Source organism: Corythoichthys intestinalis, chromosome 22 (assembly GCF_030265065.1).
Source record: "Corythoichthys intestinalis isolate RoL2023-P3 chromosome 22, ASM3026506v1, whole genome shotgun sequence".
NCBI lineage: Eukaryota > Metazoa > Chordata > Actinopteri > Syngnathiformes > Syngnathidae > Corythoichthys > Corythoichthys intestinalis.
In genome coordinates, this window is record NC_080416.1 from 8699276 (window position 1) to 8720101 (window position 20826).

Sequence of the window (20826 nt, forward strand, 5' to 3'; positions counted from 1 at the left end):
CGGTATGAGTGGGGATTCGAAGAATACAAAACGGACAATAATAGTGCAATTCTTGGAGCTAGCATGAGTATACGGGACATGTGATGTAATCATTCCCTGGCATTGGGGGACGTTAGCCGTGTAAATCCAATTTAGACTGGGAGGAACGAATAAACGTTTGTTGATTGGTTGATTGATTGGACGTCTATCGCAGTCAATGGCAGTCAATAAGTGAATTCATGAAATAACATTAAGGTGGTTAGAGAAGAGTAGAAGGTTGTTGTAGTATGCTGAAGTTTCTGTGTAGTCGTATTTTTACATGAAAGTGGTAATATTACAAGAATAAAGCTATACATTGTAGGCCTTTGAGAAAAAAGTCGCAATATTACATGAATATCAAGAATAATATCAAGAAGTCTTGATATTACTAGAAAATAGTCGTACATTTACGTAATTTACGAAATATTCCGAAAGTTGTAATATTACTTGGTTGAAGTCGATATATTACGTATCTATCCGTTAAGTACAATGTATGTTAGCAGTGCGCCTAATTTAGCTACAGTGGGGCAAATAAGTATTTAGTCAACCACTAATTGTGCAAGTTCTCCCACTTGAAAATATTAGAGAGACCTGTAATTGTCAACATGGGTAAACCATGAGAGCCAGAATGTGGGAAAAAAAACAGAAAATCACATTGTTTGATTTTTAAAGAATTTATTTGCAAATCATGGTGGAAAATAAGTACTTGGTCAACACCAAAAGTTCATCTCAATACTTTGTTATGTACCCTTTGTTGGCAATAACGGAGGCCAAACGTTTTCTGTAACTCTTCACAAGCTTTTCACACACTGTTGCTGGTATTTTGGCCCATTCCTCTATGCAGATCTCCTCTAGAGCAGGGATGTTTTGGGGCTGTCGTTGGACAACACGGACTTTCAACTCCCTCCACAGATTTTCTATGGGGTTGAGATCTGAAGACTGGCTCGGCCACTCCAGGACCTTGAAATGCTTCTTACAAAGCAACTCCTTTGTTGCCCTGGCTGTGTGTTTGGGATCACTGTCGTGCTGAAAGACCCAGCCACGTCTCATCTTCTATGCCCTTGCTGATAGAAGGAGATTTTCACTCAAAATCTCTCGATACATGGCTCCATTCATTCTTTCCTTTACACAGATCAGTCGTCCTGGTCCCTTTGCAGAAAAACAGCCCCAAAGCATGATGTTTCTACCACCATGCTTCACAGTGGGTATGGTGTTCTTCAAATGCAATTCAGTATTCTTTCACCTCCAAACACGAGAACCTGTGTTTCTACCAAAAAGTTCTATTTTGGTTTCATCTGATCATAACACATTCTCCGAGTCCTCTTCTGGATCATCCAAATGCTCTCTAGCGAACCGCAGACGGGCCTGGACGTGTACATTCTTCAGCAGGGGGACACGTCTGGCAGTGCAGGATTTGAGTCCCTGGCGGCGCATTGTGTTACTGATAGTTGCCTTTGTTACCCTGGCCCCAGCTCTCTGTAGGTCATTCACTAGGTCCCCCGTGTGGTTCTGGGATTTTTGCTCACCGTTCTTGTTATCATTTTGACGCCATGGGGTGACATCTTGCATGGAGCCCCAGATTGAGGGAGATTATCAGTGGTCTTGTATGTCTTTCATTTTCTAATAATTGCTCCCACAGTTGATTTCTTTACACCAAGCGTTTTACCTATTGCAGATTCAGTCTGAGGTTGTGGACAGGTGTCTTTTATACCGATAATGAGTTAAAACAGTTGCCATTAATTCAGGTAACGAGTGGAGCCTTGTTAGAAGAAGTTAGACCTCTTTGACAGCCAGAAATCTTGCTTGTTTGTAGGTGACCAAATACTTATTTTCCACTCTAATTTGGAAATAAATTCTTCATAAATCAAACAATGTGATTTTCTGTTTTTTTTTTCCCCACATTCTGTCTCTTATGGTTGAGGTTTATCCATGTTGACAATTCCAGGCCTCTCTAATCTTATCAAGTAAGAGAACTTGCAATTGGTGGTTGACTAAATACTTATTTGCCCCACTGTATGTTAACTAAATATTACATAAAGCTTTTTTTTACGTAATCTCTAATTACGATTTTTTTTCACTCATAAAGTTACTTTTCTCGTAATATTCAGACTTTAATCTCCTAAAATTGCGACTTTTTCGTAATATTACATTACTTCGTTCTCGTAAAATTACGAGACCAATGTCTGTCATGTCAATGTCTGTAATATTATGTAATTGACAAAATATCACAAAATCACGAAAGTCGGAATATTAACGTTATTTGAAAAAGTATCTGAACCTTTTGGAATTTCTCACATTTCTGCATAAAATCACCATCAAATGTGATCTTATCTTTGTCAAAATCACACAGATGAAAATACAGTGTCTGCTTTAGCTAAAACCACCTAAATATTTATAGGTTTTCATATTTTAATGAGGCCAGTATGCAAACAATGACAGAAGGGGGGGAAAATAAGTGAACCATCATAATTAAAGTTTTGTGCCCCCCCCCCCTTGGCAGCAATAACTGAAACCAGATTCTTCCTGTAGCTGCAGATCAGTCTGGCACATCGAGCAGGACTAATCTTGGCCCATTCTTCTCTACAAAACTGCTGTAGTTCAGTCAGATTCCTCGGATGTCTGACATGAATTGCTGTCTGTAGGTCATGCAACAGCATCTCAATGGGGTTCAAGTCTGCTCTTTGACTTGGCCACTCCAGAATGTGTATTTTCTGACCCATTCTGAAGTTGATTTACCTCTGTGTTTTGGATCATTGTCTTGTTTTAGCATCCATCCTCTTTTTAGCTTCAACTGTCTGACAGACTGCCTCGGGTTTTCCTGCAAAACATCCTGATAAACTTTTAAATTCATTCTTCCTTTTATGATTGCAAGTTGTCCAGGCTCTGAGGCAGCAAAACAGCCCCAAATCATGATGCTCCCTCCACCATGCTTCATGGTGGGGATGAGGTGTTGATGTTCGGGAGCTGTTTCATTTTTCCCTCCACACATGACGTTGTGTGTTACTCCCAAACAACTCAACTTTGGTTTCATCAGTCCACAAAATATTTTGCCAAAACCTCTACGGAGTGTCCATGTGCCTTTTTGCGAACATTAAACGAGCAACAATGTTTTTTTAGACAGCAGTGGCTTCCTCCATGGAGTCCTCCCATGAATACCATTCTTGGCCACAGTTTTATATATAGTTGATGTGTACACAGGGATATTGGACTGTGCCAGTGATTTCTGTAAGTCCTTAGCAAACACTCTAGGGTTCTTTTTTACCTCCCTGAGTATTCTGCGCTGAACTCTTGGCATCATCTTTGGTGGGCGGCCACTCCTTGAGAGAGAAGCAACAGTACCAAACTCTCTCCATTTGTAGACAACTTCTCTGACTGCCGATTGATGAACATCCAGACTTTTAGAGATGGTTTTGTATCCTTTCCCAGCTTTATACAAATCAACAACCCTTGATCGCAAGTCTTCAGACAGCTCTTTTGACCGAGCCATGATGCACATCAGACAATGCTTCTCATCAAGACAATTCTTCCCAGGTGTGTGTTTTATAGTGGGCAGGGCAGCTTTAAGCCACTCATCAATGATTGGGCACACTTCTGACCTAAAATGTTTGGTAAAAATTGGTTTCAATTTCTCTTTAAGTCTCCTTAGGCAGAGGGTTCACTTATTTTTCACCCTTCTGTCATTTTTTGCATACTATCCTCATTAAAACATGAACACCTATAAATGTTTGGGTGGTTTTATTTAAAGCAGACACTGTTTTTTCAGCTGTGTGATTTTGACAAAGATCAGATCACATTTGATGGTGATTTTATGCAGAAATGTAAGAAATTCCAAAAGGTTCAGAGACTTTTTCATACCACTGTACGCATCTTTACGTTACATATCATGCATGACTGCAGCGCGGCTAATTTAGCTAAATTAGCTAAATATTACGTGAACTATATAAAGCCTTTTTTTCTCATAATCCGTGAAATAACATTTTTTTTTACCATTAATTTTACATAACATTACGTAGAATTACAACTTTTCTCATAATATTCCGACTTTAATCTCGTAATATCGTGGCTTTTTTTCATCATATTACGACATTACTTTGTTCTCGTAATATGAGACCAAAGTCGTAATTTTATGTAATTTACAAAGTATTATGAAAATATTGCGCAATTTAAGTCTTTACGTTACGTACCATGATTGTCTGCATTGTAGCTAATTTAACGAAATGTTACGTGAAGTACGTAAAACCTTTTTTCTCGTAATCTGTGAAATTACAATCTTTTTACCCATAATATCATGTAAAGTTACGTGAAGTACGTAAAACCTTTTTTCTCGTAATCTGTGAAATTACAATCTTTTTACCCATAATATCATGTAAAGTTGCATAGTATTACAACTTTTCTCAAAATATTCCGCCTTTAATATTACGAGAATATTAGGACTTTACTATCAGAGCCCTTTACCCTCTCCCCCCTTCTTGGCAATGGTAGCCAATGAGTTAACGATGTTAGGCAACTTCGCATCCGCTCCAGGCCTATTGCGCAATCCGCGCTGAATTACAAGGCGTAACCATGGCGACACACTTTCCACGACGCCCCTCCGCTTTTATCTTCTGAAGTTTTGGTCTGTGTCGTCTCGCCGCCTCTCGGATGAGTGTCACATTCCCCCGGTGGTCTCCTCGAAATCCCGCCTCCCCGCATGACCGAGCGTCCTATTCCTGTACGCTTTCTGTCACTTCTCAGTCATGTGTAAGAGGGCAAGGCAAGGACGCCGCGAGTGTGTGCGTGTCGGGGTATCTCGGCTCTCATGGTCGCATTCCAGCGAGGGCTACTAAATCCTCACGGGATAGACCTTCTTAGCCCGCTGACGAACGTTCCCAGGCTGTCCTGTCTGTGTGTTCTTGTTTTTCTAGCTTATAGTGTGGCCACCCTGACCTTGATATGCCACATTTATTATGTTTGTGTTGCAAAAGGTGGAAGGTCAAGGAGAATGCTAGCAAAACAAGAATACACACAACAGTGGTAGCATTTAGAAAATGATGGTGGTCATGCTATAAGAGAAAGGAAGAACCCACAATAAAGACTGGGTGATGGCATACAGGTAGGAAAACAAGAATATGTGCACACAAAGGTGCAATATCACATGAGGGTAGGAAAACTAGATGCAAAACAAGAACACACGCACACACATGCAAAAGGGGCAAGTCAAAGAAAATGATGTTACACAGTTCAGGTAAACAAGAACACACACGTGGAAAAAGTGACATGTCAAAGAGAATATAGCCACATGAAGTAGACAAACAAGAATGTATGCATACAAAAAGCGGCAAGTCAAAGAAAATGGTGACACACTAGAATAGAAATGCAAGGAAACATACAAAGGTGCAAAATGCAATAAAATGGTGCCATAAAGATAGAAAAACAAGAACAGAAAACAGACAAAAGTGGCATGTTAAGGAAAATTGTGCCACGTAAAGAAAGACAAAGAAGAACACACGCGAAAAATTGGTATGTTAAAGAAGATGGTGCCACATGAAGATAGTAATACAAGAACACACAAACATGAAACAGTGGCATGTCGAAGAAAATGTAGCCACCTAGATAGAAAAACAAGGATACACAAACATGAAAACGTGGCGTAGCAAACAAAATGGTGCCATATAAGGATAGAAAAAGAAATAAACATGAAAAAGTCAAGAGACAAACAAGAACACACGCGAAAAAGTGGCATGTTAAGGAAAATTGTGCCACATAAAGACAAACAAGAACACACACAAAAAAGTGGCATGTTAAAGAAGATGGTGCCACATGATGATAGTAATACAAGAACACACAAACATGAAACAGTGGCATGTCGAAGAAAATGTAGCCACCTAGATAGAAAAACAAGGATACACAAACATGAAAACGTGGCATGGCAAAGAAAATGGTGCCATATAAGGATAGAAAAAGAAATAAAGATGAAAAAGTCAAGAGACAAACAAGAACATACGCGAAAAAGTGGCACGTTAAAGAAAAAAATAGTGCCACATAAAAATAGAGTACAAAAACAAGAACACGCAAACATGAAAAAGTGATATATTAAAGAAAATATAGCCACTTAAAGATAGAAAAACAACAATACACAAACATGAAAAAGTGGCATGTCAAAGAAAATGGTGCCACATAAGGATAGAAAAAGAAATAAACACGAAAAAGTGGCACGTTAAAGAAAATGGTGCCACCTCAGGATGGAAATGCAAGGAAACATACAAATCTGGCAAATGCAGGAAAATGATGCCACAAAGATAGCAAAACAAGAACAGAAAACAGACAAAAGCAGTATGTTAAAGAAAATTGTGCAACGTAAAGACAAACAAGAACACACGCGAAAAAGTGGCATGTTAAAGAAAAATGGTGCCACATAAATAGAATTCAAAAACAAGAACACCCAAACATGAAAAAGTGGTAGGTTTATAAAAAATTTAGCCACCTAAGGACAGAAAAAACAGAATACACAAACATGAAAAAAGTTGTATGCCAAAGAAAATGGTGCCATATAAGGATAGAAAAACAAATAAAAATGAAAAAGTGGCACGTTAAAGAAAATGTCACGCCAGGATAGAAATGCAAACATACAAGTGTGGCAAATGCAAGAAAAAGGTGCTACAAAGATAGAAAAACAAGAACAGAAAACAGACAAAAGTGGTATGTTAAAGAAAAATTGTGTCACGTAAAGACAAACAAGAAGACACGCAAACAAGTGGCATGTTAAAGAAAAATGGTGCCACATAAAAACAGAATTCAAAAACAAGAACACGCAAACATGAAAAAGTGGTATATAAAAGAAAATGTAGCCACTTAAAGATAGAAAAACAAGAACACGCAAACATGAAAAAGTAGTATATTAAAGAAAATGTAGCCACTTAAAGATAGAAAAACAAGAACACGCAAACATGAAAAAGTGGTATATTAAAGAAAATGTAGCCACTTAAAGGTAGAAAAACAACACACAAACATGAAAAAGTGGCATGTCAAAGAAAATGGTGCCACATAAAACTAGAATACAAAAACAAGAACACGCAAACATGAAAAAGTGGCATGTCTAAGAAAATTTACCCACTTAGATGGAAAAACAAGAATACACAAACATGAAAAAGTGGCATGGCAAAGAAAATGGTGCCACATAAGGATAGGAAAAGAATCGAACATGAAAAAGGGGCACGTTAAAGAAAATGGTGCCACATAAAGATAGTAAATGAACATGAAAAAGTGATACGTGAAAAAATGGTGCCACCTAAATTTGGAAACACAAGAACATACAAATATGAAAAAGTGGCATGTCGAAGAAAATGTAGCCACATGAAGACAGAAATACAAGAACACGCAACCATGAAAAAATGGAATGTCAAAGAAAATGGTGTTGCATAAAATTAGAAAATCTGTAAAATAAAAGACATTTGTGTCTGTATGTAAATTCGACCTATGACAGAAACATGAAAAAGTGGTATGTCAAAGAAAATGGTGCTGCATAAAATTAGAAAATCGAGAACACTAAAACACACTTCGTTTGAATTTACATACAGACATGAAAAAGTGGCACGTTAAAGAAAATGGACCCTCTTAAAGATAGTCAACCAAGAAGACAGAAACAGGAAAAAGTGGTATGTTAAAGAAAACTGCTACATAAAAATAAAAAATCTTGAACACTAAAACACAATTAGGTCAAAATTAGACATGAAAAAGTGGCGCGTTAAAGAAAATGGTGCCACATGAAGATAGAAAAACAAGAACACGCAAGCATGAAAAAGTGGCATATCAAGGAAAATGTAGCCACTTAAAGACAAACAAGAATACACAAACATGAAAAAGTGGTATGTTAAAAAAATGTAGCCACTTAAAAATAAAAAATAAACATGAAAAAGTGACATGTTAAAAAAAGGTGCTACCTAAACTTGAAAACACAAGAACATACAAACATGAAAAAGTGGCATGTCGAAGAAAATGTAGCCACTTAAAGATAGAAAAACAAGAATACAGAAACATAAAAAAGTGATATGTTAAAGAAAATGGTGCCGCATAAAAATAGAAAATCTAGAACATTAAAACACAATTATGTCGAATTTACATACAGACATATGTAAAAGTGGCATGTCGAGGAAGATGGCGCCAGATTAAAAAACAGGAACATAAGATAAAAGAGGTATGTTAAGGAAAATGACACCACGAGAACTAACACAGATAGTTGTGTGGCAAATTTGTGTTTTGTACAAACACGTGTCAACATTTACATCTTTTGGCCAACATTTTTTTAACTCATTCAATGGAAGGCCCTTTCCTTGTGCTACCTCCTGACTTGTCAAATTCCAGTAGTCCTATTGTTTCTTTTGCAAGCCTGTCCCCCCCTCTTCAAAATAAACACTTTCCGCAGCGTTCACTCATCCGGACGCATCGCCGAGGTGGGCCAAGGTTCAGACGTTTTCTATTTTTTTATGGAGTTGACGAAGGTCGCCGATTCCGCAGATAAGGCGGCGACCGGCGCTCGTCTACCAGGAAGCCAACGTTTCACTCTCAACACGAACTCATTGGATGGTCGTGACCTCGGCTCGCACGTGGGAATTTTTTTTTTTTAACTAAAAACGTTGGCTGCCATTGACGGCACTATACGTCCAATTAATTCTGATTGGGAGGTGGCAAATGAATGTCCGTCAATGAAAAAATATATATATATATCTACAGAAAAGCAAAGCATCCCCATGCAAATTTCTCCAGAAATGTGAATTCTGCCTAGCAATAAGTGATGTCACAAAAAAAGCACATTAAAGAAAAATTCTGTCATTTTGTTTTAGAAACCAGGGATTGATTCACTGCTTTTCCATTCATTTGGACAGCTGATTTGAGATACAAGTGCTTTGAGTTATAAGCAAGGGAAACAAATTCTTGGCAAGTACAAGCAAAGTTGTTTTTTTTTCATGTTTATGAAAGGAAAAGTCTGAAGTTAACAGCAGGGCCCCCACAATTGTCTGCAGGGGGTTTCCTGAGGAATGGATTTCATGTGTAAGTGCTTCTGCTTTAGCTGCACTTATGGCTTCACTATTATTAAAATAAAATAAAAAAACGTCAGTCCCGTGACTGACGTGGACTTTCCCGGCTCCACTTGTAATTCGTCATGTTTTGAGCTTTTACGCTTCCACTATAAGCTACTGGAAATGAAAAGCTTGCGCCGATGTTCAGAGTTCGGAGTGCATTTTTGGCGTAATGCGAGCCTAATGCAATTTCACAAGCCTCCGAGGTGGAGAATCATGGGAAAAATGCGCTGGGAGAAGTCAATTTCGCAATTTAATCAGTGTTCTGTATTAAATATGAAATCCACATTGGCTATTACTCCTAAAAGAAAACCATGTGTCGCTCAAGTCTAAATGTCTATCACTGTCAATGGTGGCAAATGAGATAATATTTGTCTCCGATAGCCGTCAATGGCAGTGAGCGAAGATGTTAGACATGTCGGAATATTTTCCGTGCTTTTAAATATTTATTGACAATAGATATTGCAGCCCAAACGTAATTTTTTCGGGGTATATTTAACTCTTTGGCTGCAATTGACAGCAATAGACGTCCAATCCATTTGAGCCCTCCCAGATCAAATGGACTGGATGTCTAATTGACAAACACATTGACAGTAAATTCACATCAGAACTATGAAGAGAGTCATATGATTGGAAGTCATTATCAGCGGTACTGAAAGAGTTAATAGAAAACCAATCTGAGATTAATCTACAGTCAATGTGAGATTAGGCTCCAATAAATATATTAATCTACAGATGACATGAGATTAATCCCTGGCCAATCAAATCATAATCTACGGTCCAGCCGATATTTGTCTCTTGTCAATTTGAGATTAATCGACAATTCATCTCAGATGAATGTACAGTGGGTCCTCGTTTTTCGCGGATAACGGGGAGCAGAACCTGCCGTGAAAAGTGAAAACGGAACCAATTGGCTTCAAGAAGCTTCAATTTGGCCATCACTGTCCTCTTGGGGGAGACAGTCAACCTCTGCTGCCACCTGCTGTCAACATTGCTGACGTCCAACATGCCTCCTAGCATGTATTGCAGCTCTACAAATGTACAGTGGGGCAAATAAATATTTAATCAACCACCAATTGTGCAACTTCTCCTACTAGAAACGATTAGAGAGGCCTGTAATTGTCAACATTGGTAACCTCAACCATGAGAGACAGAATGTGGAAAAACCAGAAAATCACATTGTTTGATTTTTAAAGAATTTATTTCCAAATTAGAGTGGAAAATAAGTATTTGGTCACCTACAAACAAGCAAGATTTCTGGCTGTCAAAGAGCTCTAACTTCTTCTAACGAGATCTAACGACGCTCCACTTATTACCTTTATTAATGGCACCTGTTTTAACTCATTATCGGTATAAAAGACACCTGTCCACAATCTCACTCAGTCACACTCCAAACTCCACTATGGCCAAGACCAAAGAGCTGTCGAAGGACACCAAAGACAAAATTGTAGACCTGCATCAGGCTGGGAAGATTGAATCTGCAATAGGTAAAACGCTTGGTGTAAAGAAATGAACTGTGGGAGCAATTATTAGAAAATGGAAGACATACAAGACCACTGATAATCTCCCTCGGTTTGGGGCTCCATGCAAGATCTCACACCGTGGCGTCAAAATGATAATAAGAACGGTGAGCAAAAATCCCAGAACCACACGGGGGGACCTAGTGAATGACCTACAGAGAGCTGGGACCACAGTAACAAAGGCTACTATCAGTAACACAATGCGCCGCCAGGGACTCAAATCCTGCACTGCTAGACGTGTCACCCTGCTGAAGCCAGTACACGTCCAGGCCCGTCTGCGGTCCGCTAGAGAGCATTTGGATGATCCAGAAGAGGACTGGGAGAATGTGTTATGGTCAGATGAAACCAAAATAGAACTTTTTGGTAGAAACACAGGTTCTCGTGTTTGGAGGAGAAAGAATACTGAATTGCATCCGAAGAACACCATACCCACTGGGAAGCATGGGGGTGGAAACATCATGCTTTGGGGCGGCTTTTCTGCAAAGGGACCAGGATGACTGATCTGTGTAAAGGAAAGAATGAATGGGACCATGTATCGAGCAAGGGCATTAAAGATGAGATGTGGCTGGGTCTTTCAGAATGACAATGATCCCAAACACACAGCCAGGGCAGCAAAGGAGTGGATTCGTAAGAAGCATTTCAAGGTCCTGGAGTGGCAAGCCAGTCTCCAGATCTCAACCCCATAGAAAATCTGTGGAGGGAGTTGAAAGTCCGTGTTGCCCAACGACAGCCGCAAAACATCACTGCTCTAGAGGATATCTGCATGGAGGCATGGGCCATAATACCAGCAACGGTGTGTGAAAAGCTTGTGAAGAGTTACAGAAAACGTTTGGCCTCCGTTATTGCCAACAAAGGGTACATAACAAAGTATTGAGATGAACTTTTGGTATTGACCAAATACTTGTTTTTCACCATTATTTGCGAATAAATTCTTTAAAAATCAAACAATGTGATTTTCTGAGTTTTTTTTCCACATTCTGTCTCTCATGGTGGAGGTTTACCCATGTTGACAATTAGGCCTCTCTAATATTTTCAAGTGGGAGAACTTGTACAATTAGTGGTTGACTAAATACTTATTTTAACCACTGTAAATAACAAATCAAAATTAATGTTCTGTGCTAATTATTTCTTCAGTTCTAGTTGTTTCATTCATTGCTAGTTATGGAATTTGGTCACACTTTATTTGACAAATGATCTCCCCTTTGAACGGATGTAAACGATCCGAGCTGGAAATAAATGGAGTTACTGAAATAATTTGCCGGATGACACTTAATGACCTCTGTTATAGCATTCATTAATGCCCATGATAATGTCATGTCATAATTATGACGGTCTTATGGCAGTCTTATGATGCTGCTGTCAAATAAAGTGTGACCTATTAACCAAAATATATCAGCAAATAAGCCGCACTGGACTATAAGTAGATCCACATTTTAATAAATGGTTTTTAAGCAATTGAAATCTAATAATTATGATACGTTTTAAACATGTTACTGTCCCAATGAATTATTTTTAAAGAATAAAGTAGAAAAATGCTAGTCTTTATTAAATGCTTTATTGAGTAAGTCCACTCAAATCCGCTCAAGCTGCTCACTTACACACAATGAGTTGCCACAGCAACTGTTTAAAGATGATTGAAGCATTAGGTGCTTTGTAGTTTCGGCTTCCAAGCATCTATGGCAAACCTTAACGTCTGTAAATCATTGTTAACTTTAATAAGAAACTCCAGTGCACTGCCAATGAGATTACTTGATAGGATCGGGACAGCTCATCTATATATATATATATATATTTTTTTTTTTTTTTTTTTGAAAAAAATCCGCAAGGGCACGAAGTTTGAAGCAAAAAGTAGCGAGGGATCACTATATGACCTCAAAGACATATCTTTAATCATTTAGTTACTTATGAGTAACAGTGTGTGTTGTTTTTTCCTCAATTTTCTTATATTGTACTTTCCTGCCTTTTATTTATCATACTTTCCTTCCTAATTTTAATGGTAAGCGGCACCTTTTTCCTTTTGTCACCACCTGCACTCACTTTCTTGAGACCCATGTTGATTTCTCCCACTAGAAAATCCGCCGTGCATCCGTCTTACGGGAAAATTATATGAAATTGCCACGCGGTCATTAATCGTCGTCTTTCGAGCATGTCGTCATATTACGTCGAATGTCGAAAGGCTCGTATGTCGATGCGATCGGATGTCAAGGTAGCGCTGTATTTTATTTAAAAAATTTTATATGCATGTAAAAATCATTGTTTATCTTTTATATACTGCATATATCTCATTTACAGTATAACAAAATTACTACATTTGCAGTGCTTAAAAGCCATTTATAAAAATATACATTATAAATATACATTACAATGCTTTTAAATCCGAATAAATACATTGAAAATTTTTTTAAAATATAAATAAGCTCCGCCTCTACTTAGCAGATTTCCCATTTTAGCGGTTCCACATTAACCGCAATATTTTATAAAGCACTTTGAAGACCTCTCAGGTTTTTGTAAAGGGCTATGAAAATAAATTTGAATCAAGGTCAAAGCACCCGCCCGTACTTCATTTTCAGACATTGACAGCGATCGAGGTCCAGTCCATTTTTGACTGGAAGGGTTGGCAGCGATCAGTCATTGCAAGCCTCTCCCAGTCAAAAATTAATTGGGCGTCTACCGCTGTCAATGCCAAGGAATGAGTTAATTAATGCACTGTATTAAATCTAAACAAAAGATTTAAGAACAAATGTATATAAATCCTGTTTTTGCAAGCACCGTTTGTCGTCGCGTGTTTCCTCGCAAAGGAGCACCGCGGTTGCGCAAGCTGTCGGCCCCCGTTTTTTGCCCAAAGCAAATAGCAGCGTTCTAAGAAAGAGGAAAGGTAGGTTGAGCTGCGCGAAAATGTTTTTTTTTTTCCCCCCCTACTTTTCCACTCTCCAATCTGACACACTTGCACAACGTTCCGTTTCATCAGGCGAGTTGAGCAACACGTGTGCTGATAACATAAAGAAAAAGCGGCGGGCGAGTCACACAACGATTTAATCGTCGGGATGTTTTTGAAGGGCCGCCCGGTCGGTTTTCCCGCATGCTTGTTAGCATTCTTGCAAGGGAGTGCGAGCGTGTGTTGCTCAGTGAATTGCACAAACAATGTGAAGTATCAGAAGGGTGTTCCACCTGGTTCAATTCCAAGCCCACTGTGTTCCAATGAGAATGTGCAGACTTATACTTTTTATTTATTATTCTTTACTTTTATGTAATTGTAAATGAATTCATAAATGAATAGAGTAGCAGCAATGAAGCTGTGAATAAAAGCTTACATGTGTGGTAGGCTTATTGAACACGCTAAATTGTCTAAATTGCTAAATTAAATTCAAGGTATGAGTGTGTGTGTGAATGGTTGTACATTGCATTGTGTGCCCTGCGATTGGCTGGAAACCAATTCAGGGTTGACCCCACCTACTGCCTGGAGTTAGCTGGGGTGGCTCCAGCACCCCCGCGACCCTCGTGAGGAAAAGCGGCATGGAAAATGAATAAATGAATGAATAAAATTTAGATTGTTATTGTTTTTCTATTGTAATTTCATTATTCATAAATGTATTTATCTTGAAAAGAATACTGATCCCTTGTTTTTCGCGTTTAATGGGGACCAGAACCCGCAGCGATAAGTGAAAAATCGTGAAGTAGCGCCTCCCTCCACCCCCCAAATAAATGAAATAAAATAAATAAAAATTTGTTTGTGTGTTCAATGTATTCATTCAGATTTAGCATTGGAAAGAGATACATATAAGACATGTTTTTCACTTTTTTCCCTCAAATGTAAAAAAAAAAAAAAAAGTATCTATATATTTTAATAAATGTTTTCAAATGTAATAATTATAAGTTTTAAACATGTTACTGTCCCTCCGAATTATTTTGAGACAAGAATAAAGTAGAAAAATGATTGTCTTTATTAAATGCTTCATTGAGTGAACCCACTCAAATCCACTCAAGCTGCTCACTTACACACAATGAGTTGCCACAGCAACTGTTTAACAAGTTAGACGATGATTAACGCATGCAGTGCTTTGAAGCTTAGGCTTCCAGGCATCTTTGGCAAGATCAAACATTAAATGCCTGTCAATCAGCGTTAATATGAATGAGCAATTCCAGCGCACTGCCTGATGAACAAAGAGCGGAGGGGTGAGGGGGGAGGGTGGGAGAGTGAGGGAGACTACGCGATCGGCTCAGGACAGCTCATCAGTATTTTTTTTTTTTTAATTGAAAAAAAATTTGTAAAAAAAAAATGTTGGAAGCGCGAAGTAGCGAGGGATCACTGTCATTTCTTCATAAAATTACAATGAGAATTTAAACTTCCTGTTGATATTGGGTCAATTCCAAGGCATACTTAGTTCACTATGACCTAAAATCAACAGGAAGTGACACCAAAATCAACAGGAAGTGACAAATATGCCCTAAAATCAACAAAAACTCACCCGATAGATAGGATGTGACCCAGATATCTCATAAAGTCAACATGAAGTGACACCAGAATGACCCAAAATTCAACAGGAAGTGACCGGATATGCCCTAAAAACAAAAAAGTACCACTATAAGGCGCACCTGACTATAAGCCGCCACCCACCAAATTTGACACGAAAACGACATTTGTTCATTGATAAGCCACACTGGACAAAGCCGCAGTTGTCCTCACTGTTTTGTTTGTTTGTTTGTTTCACCTATTATGGGCTATTTCCATCAGAAGATATTAACCGCGAACACTTTATTTGACAAGGGCATCATACGACTATCAGAAGACCAAATCAACCACCATATAGCTTTGAACCAATTGGCTGCAAAGCTTCATTGCTTCAAGAAGCTTCATTTGGCCATCACTGCTCCCTTGGGGAAGACAGTCAACCTCTGCTGCCACCTGCTGTCAATACTGTTGTTGTCCAACATGCCTCCTAGCATGCATTGCAGCGCTACAGATGTAAATAACAATCAAAATTCATGTTCTGTGCCAATTATTTATTCAGTTACTGTTCCAGTTGTTTCATTAATTGCTAGTTAATGTATTTGGTAACACTTTACTTGACAGTGGCGCCCATAAGACTATCATGATTATGACACTGCCATGAGCATTAATGAATGCTTATTTTGCTCCAAAAACAACAAGAAACAACAACAAAATTACCCAAATATTCCATCTTGATATCATCCCTAATCGTTTCATCAATTCAAATGACGTGTATATCCATCATTTCCACTTGGAATTGGGAAAAAGTTACCCACCATCACAGCAATTTGTCCAGAAATGGCCTTTTCTAGTTGTTAAGAGGTCTGCCATTCTAATGCCCTTGTATTCTATTGTGATGTATCCGTTGACAGTGATAGACGTTTATCTACAGTGGTATGAAAAAGTACCTGAACCTTTTGAAATGTGATCTGATCTTTGTCAAAACCACACAGATGGAAAACAGTGTCTGCTTTAACTAAAACCACCCAAATATTTATAGGTTTTCATATTTTAATGGCGGTAGTATGCAAACAATGACGGGGGGGGGGGGTAGTGAACCATTACATTTAATATTTTGTGCCCCCCCCCTTGGCAGCAATAACTTCAACCAGCTTCCTATAGACTGGCACATCGATCAGGAACCCCATCTCAATGGGGTTCAAGTCTGGACTTTGACTTGGCCACTGCAGAACATGTATTTTGTTCTTTGGAAACCATTCTGAAGTTTTTACTAAGAGTTACTTTTGTGTTTTGTATCATTGTCTTGTTGCAGCATGCATCCTCTTTTAAGCTTCAACTGTCTAACAGACGGCCTCAGGTTTTCCTGCAAAACATCCTGATAAACTTTTCAATTCATTCTTCCATTAATGATTGTAAGTTGTCCAGGCCCCGAGGCAGCAAAACAGTCCCAAACCATGGTGCTTCCTCCACCATGCACACAGTGGGGATGAGGTGTTGATGTTGTCAGCTGTTCCATTCTTCCTTCACGCATGACATTGTGTGTTACTCCCAAACAATTCAACTTTGGTTCCATCAGTCCACAAAATATTTTGCCAAAACTTCTGTGGAGTGTCCATCTGCCTTTTTGCGAACATCAAATGAACAATAATATTTTGTTTTAGACAGCAGTGGCTTCCTCCGTGGAGTCCTCCCATGAACACCATTCTTGGCCATAGTTTTACATATAGTTGATGTGTGAATGGAGATATTGGACTCTGCCAGTGATTTCTGTAAGTCTTTAGCAGACACTCTAGGGTTCTTTTTTACTTCTGAGTATTCTGCGCTGAAGTCTTGGCATCATGTTTGGTGGAAGGCCACTCCTTGGGAGAGAAGTGCCAAACAGTGCCAAACTCTCTCCATTTGTAGACAAATTCGCTGACTGCCGATTGATGAACATCCAGACTTTTAGAGATGGTTTTGGATTCTTTCCCAGCTTTATACAAATCAACAATCCTTGATCCGCCTTCAGACGGATTTTTTGACCCAGCCATGATGCACATCACACAATGCTTCTCATCAAGACAGTTCTTACCAGGTGTGTGTTTTATAGTGGGCAGGGCGGCTTCAAACCACTCATCAGTGATTTGGCACTAGGGCTGCAGCTATCGAATATTTTAGTAGTCAATTAATCGATGGACTAGTTAGTTCGAATAATTGGATAAGGAATATGAAAAATTAAAATACCTGAGCTGAGCCTCAAACGGTATAAATTTTTTTAATGAGGATCAATGTACAACAAAAGAACAATTGGCTAAGTTACATAAAAAAGTCAGCTAGCTTAAATGCTATAAAATGCAAACTTTTTTTTACAATGCTCTTAACAAATATTCAGACACATATTCCCACAAAAAAGGCTAAATATACCTATAAACTAAATTATGAATGCATTAAATAACCATTAGCTCAAACAAAACTTAGCTCACGTTGGTCTTAACAGGGAGCAGTTGGATTCAGCCATGTGAAAAGTGGCAGACCAGAGGGCAGTGTATCCACTTTTAACGAATACTCGAAGCAACAAAATTTAATTCGAATATTTTTTTCTAATCGAATACTCGAGTTAATCGATTAATCGTTGCAGCACTATTTGGCACACACCTGACTTAAAATATTTGGTAAAAATTGGTTTCAGATGCTCTTTAAGTCTCCGTAGGCAGAGGGTTTGCTTACTTATTTTTTTCCCCTTCTGTCAAAGTTTGCATGCTATCCTCATTAAAATATGGAAACCTATAAATGTTTGGGTGGTTTTAGTTAAAGCAGACACTGTATTTTCATCTGTGTGGTTTTGACAAAGATAACATTTGATGGAGATTTTTCGCAGAAATGTGAGGAATTCCAAAAGGTCCAGATACTTTTTCATTCCACTGTAGTCCATTTGAACTCCCTTTTTAACCTACAAACATTTTGATTTCACATCTGTTTTTCACTTTCTACTCCAAGCACAAGCATTTCCCCTGAAATCCAGTCCGAATGATGTTCCTCATCGTAGTTCCCCGTGACGTCCGACACTAATAGAAACACATTGTCCTGTCCTCGTAGCTTCTAAATAAACAAGCCTTTGTTCGCGATAACCACTACGACACTTATCTCAGCTAATTACCACGCGAAAAATGGTTCCTCGCACGCCATTCCTACGCGGTAACCTCAGGTCACACATTTTAATTAGCTGTCGCATCACTCACAATGGCTCGCCATATTCCGAGCGCCAAAGGATGCCCGCGTCGCGCGAGAATTCCCAACGCCGGAGTCACTCGTCTTTGTGTGGGAACGCCGAGCAAAGAGACACAAACACAGAGGAGCCTTTAAAGGCAACTCGTTTGGAATGGGAAAATGTTTTGTGTAGGCGCAAGCTGTGTGGGATTTAATGTATATTTAAAAGCAGGTCTTTTAACAATTGAAAAATGACTTTTAGAGAAATGTAATGAAAGAATTTAAAGAAGATGCAAAAAGAAATGTAAAAACCTTTTCTTCAAATCTTACTTTTTAAATGTTATGTTTATGAAATAGATAAAAAATGGCAAGCTCATAAACAAAAAAAAAGTGTTTAATAATACATTTTTAAAGAACTCTATGAGAAAGTTCTATATTATGGGGAAAAAAAATAATAAAAGCTCCACTCATCAACATCAGGATTCAGAAATGGATCTAAAATGGGAAGATCACAAAGAAAAATTACCGTAATTTTCAGACTATAAGCCGCCACCCACCAAATTTGACACTAAAACGGCATTTGTTCATAGATAAGATACACTGGACTATACAACCGTAGCTGTCCTCACTGTATTATGGGATATTTACACTAAAAGATATTAACCGGTACCACTTTATTTGACAGTGGGATCATAAGACTGCCATAAAACCAACTGAAACACAGTGAAGCTTTGAACCAATTGGCTGCAAAGCTTCATTGCTTCAAGAAGCTTCATTCGGCAGTCAACCTCTGCTGCCACCTGCTGTCAACACTGTTGTCATACAACATGCCTCCTGGCATTAGGGTTGTTCCGATCATGTTTTTTTGCTCCCGATCCGATCCCGATCGTTTTAGTTTGAGTATCTGCCGATCCCTATATTTCCCGATCCGATTGCTTTTTTTTGCTCCCGATTCAATTCCAATCATTCCCGATAATTTTTCCCGATCATATACATTTTGGCAATGCATTAAGAAAAAAAAATGAATAAAACTCGGACGAATATATACATTCAACAAACAGTACATAAGTACGGTATTTGTTTATTATGACAATAAATCCTCAAGATGGCATTTACATTATTAACATTCTTTCAGTGAGAGGGATCCACGGATAGAAAGACTTGTGACTTTGTATATTGTGACTAAATATTGCCATCTAGTGTATTTGTTGAGCTTTCAGTAAATGATACTGAAAGCCATGCCCAAATGCATGATGGGAAGTGGAACCATGACTGTGCGTAGTGCTACCAATTCATATATCTTCGATGGGCTATAACATATGGTGTTAAGAAAAAGATCAATTGCTACCTTGCTTCCCCACATTGCTTCCCACAATATTTCTAATCGTAGGGAGAGGGATTGTAAGGTTTTAGCCAATTAAAATAAGGCTCCAAAGGCTGCCAAAATTGACTCTACTCATTTTACGCTGCCTTTTAGCTCTCTATATAGGCAAAACGGAGCCATTACAAATGGAACGCGACAATGCATGAGTGGGTCGTGCAGCGCATGCATTAATTGCGTTAAATATTTTAACGTGATACATTTTTAAGAAAATTAACTACCGCCGTTATTGGGATAAATTTGATAACCCTACCTTAAGCTTAAACTAAAGACTCTGGATAAATGTAACATATTATGTCTGTAACGTTAAATACAATTAGAAAACGGTTTAATTAAATTATATATATATATTAAAAAAAGGCATGGCAGATATTTTTTTTGCCGATTCTGATACTTTGAAAATGACGAAATCGGACCCGATCGATCGGGATACTGGCATGCATTGCGGCTAGGGTTGGGCATCGAGCATCGATGGGAACCGGTTCTATCACTCCGATGCTCCCGGAATCGTTCGAATTTTTAAATTTCAATTCCCTGTTCCGATGCCCTGACCGCTGAGCGGAAAAAAATTGCTCAAGTTCAAAGACTGTTATTTATATACTGTACAAGTTAAAATTAGCCCTGTGAGAAGTTCATATAATTTAAAAAATCGAGAAGACTTTAATATGAAATAAACCATGCAATTATTTTTGACCCTGCCATTTTTTTTACCCTGCCTCCTAAAACAATCGGAATCGAGAATCGTTCGGAACAGGAATCGAAATGTAAAATCGTAATCGGAGCCGGAATCGTTCAATTTCAAACGATCCTAATTGCGGCGCTACAGACAGAATTCATGTTTTGTGTGAATTATTTCTTCAGTTACTGTTCTAGTTGTTTCATTAATTGCTAGTTATAGTATTTGGTAACACTTTATTTGACAGAGGCACCATAAGACTGTCATAAGACAATCATAATGATGCCATGACACTGTCACGAGAGCTAGTGAATGCTTATAACAGATGTCATTTAGTGTTATCCGGGAAATTATCCCACTTCTGAATGGATGTAAAAGATCCAAACTGGACATAAATGGAGTTGGTGACATAATTTGACATCTGTCATAGGCTTTCATGATAGTGTCATGTCATCGTAAAGTCTGTCGAATAAATAAATATAGCAGGGCTGTCAAAATTATCGCGTTAACGGGCGTTAATTTTTTAAATTAATCACGTT

The 20826-nt window shown here is 38.4% G+C and overlaps 1 protein-coding gene across 1 annotated transcript in view; it reads right to left on the reverse strand.

Moving 5' to 3' along the window:
- triqk (triple QxxK/R motif containing) overlaps window positions 1-20826 on the reverse strand; it is a 148414-nt gene that overhangs the window by 126755 nt on the left and 833 nt on the right. The gene's annotated exons all lie outside the window — the stretch shown is intronic.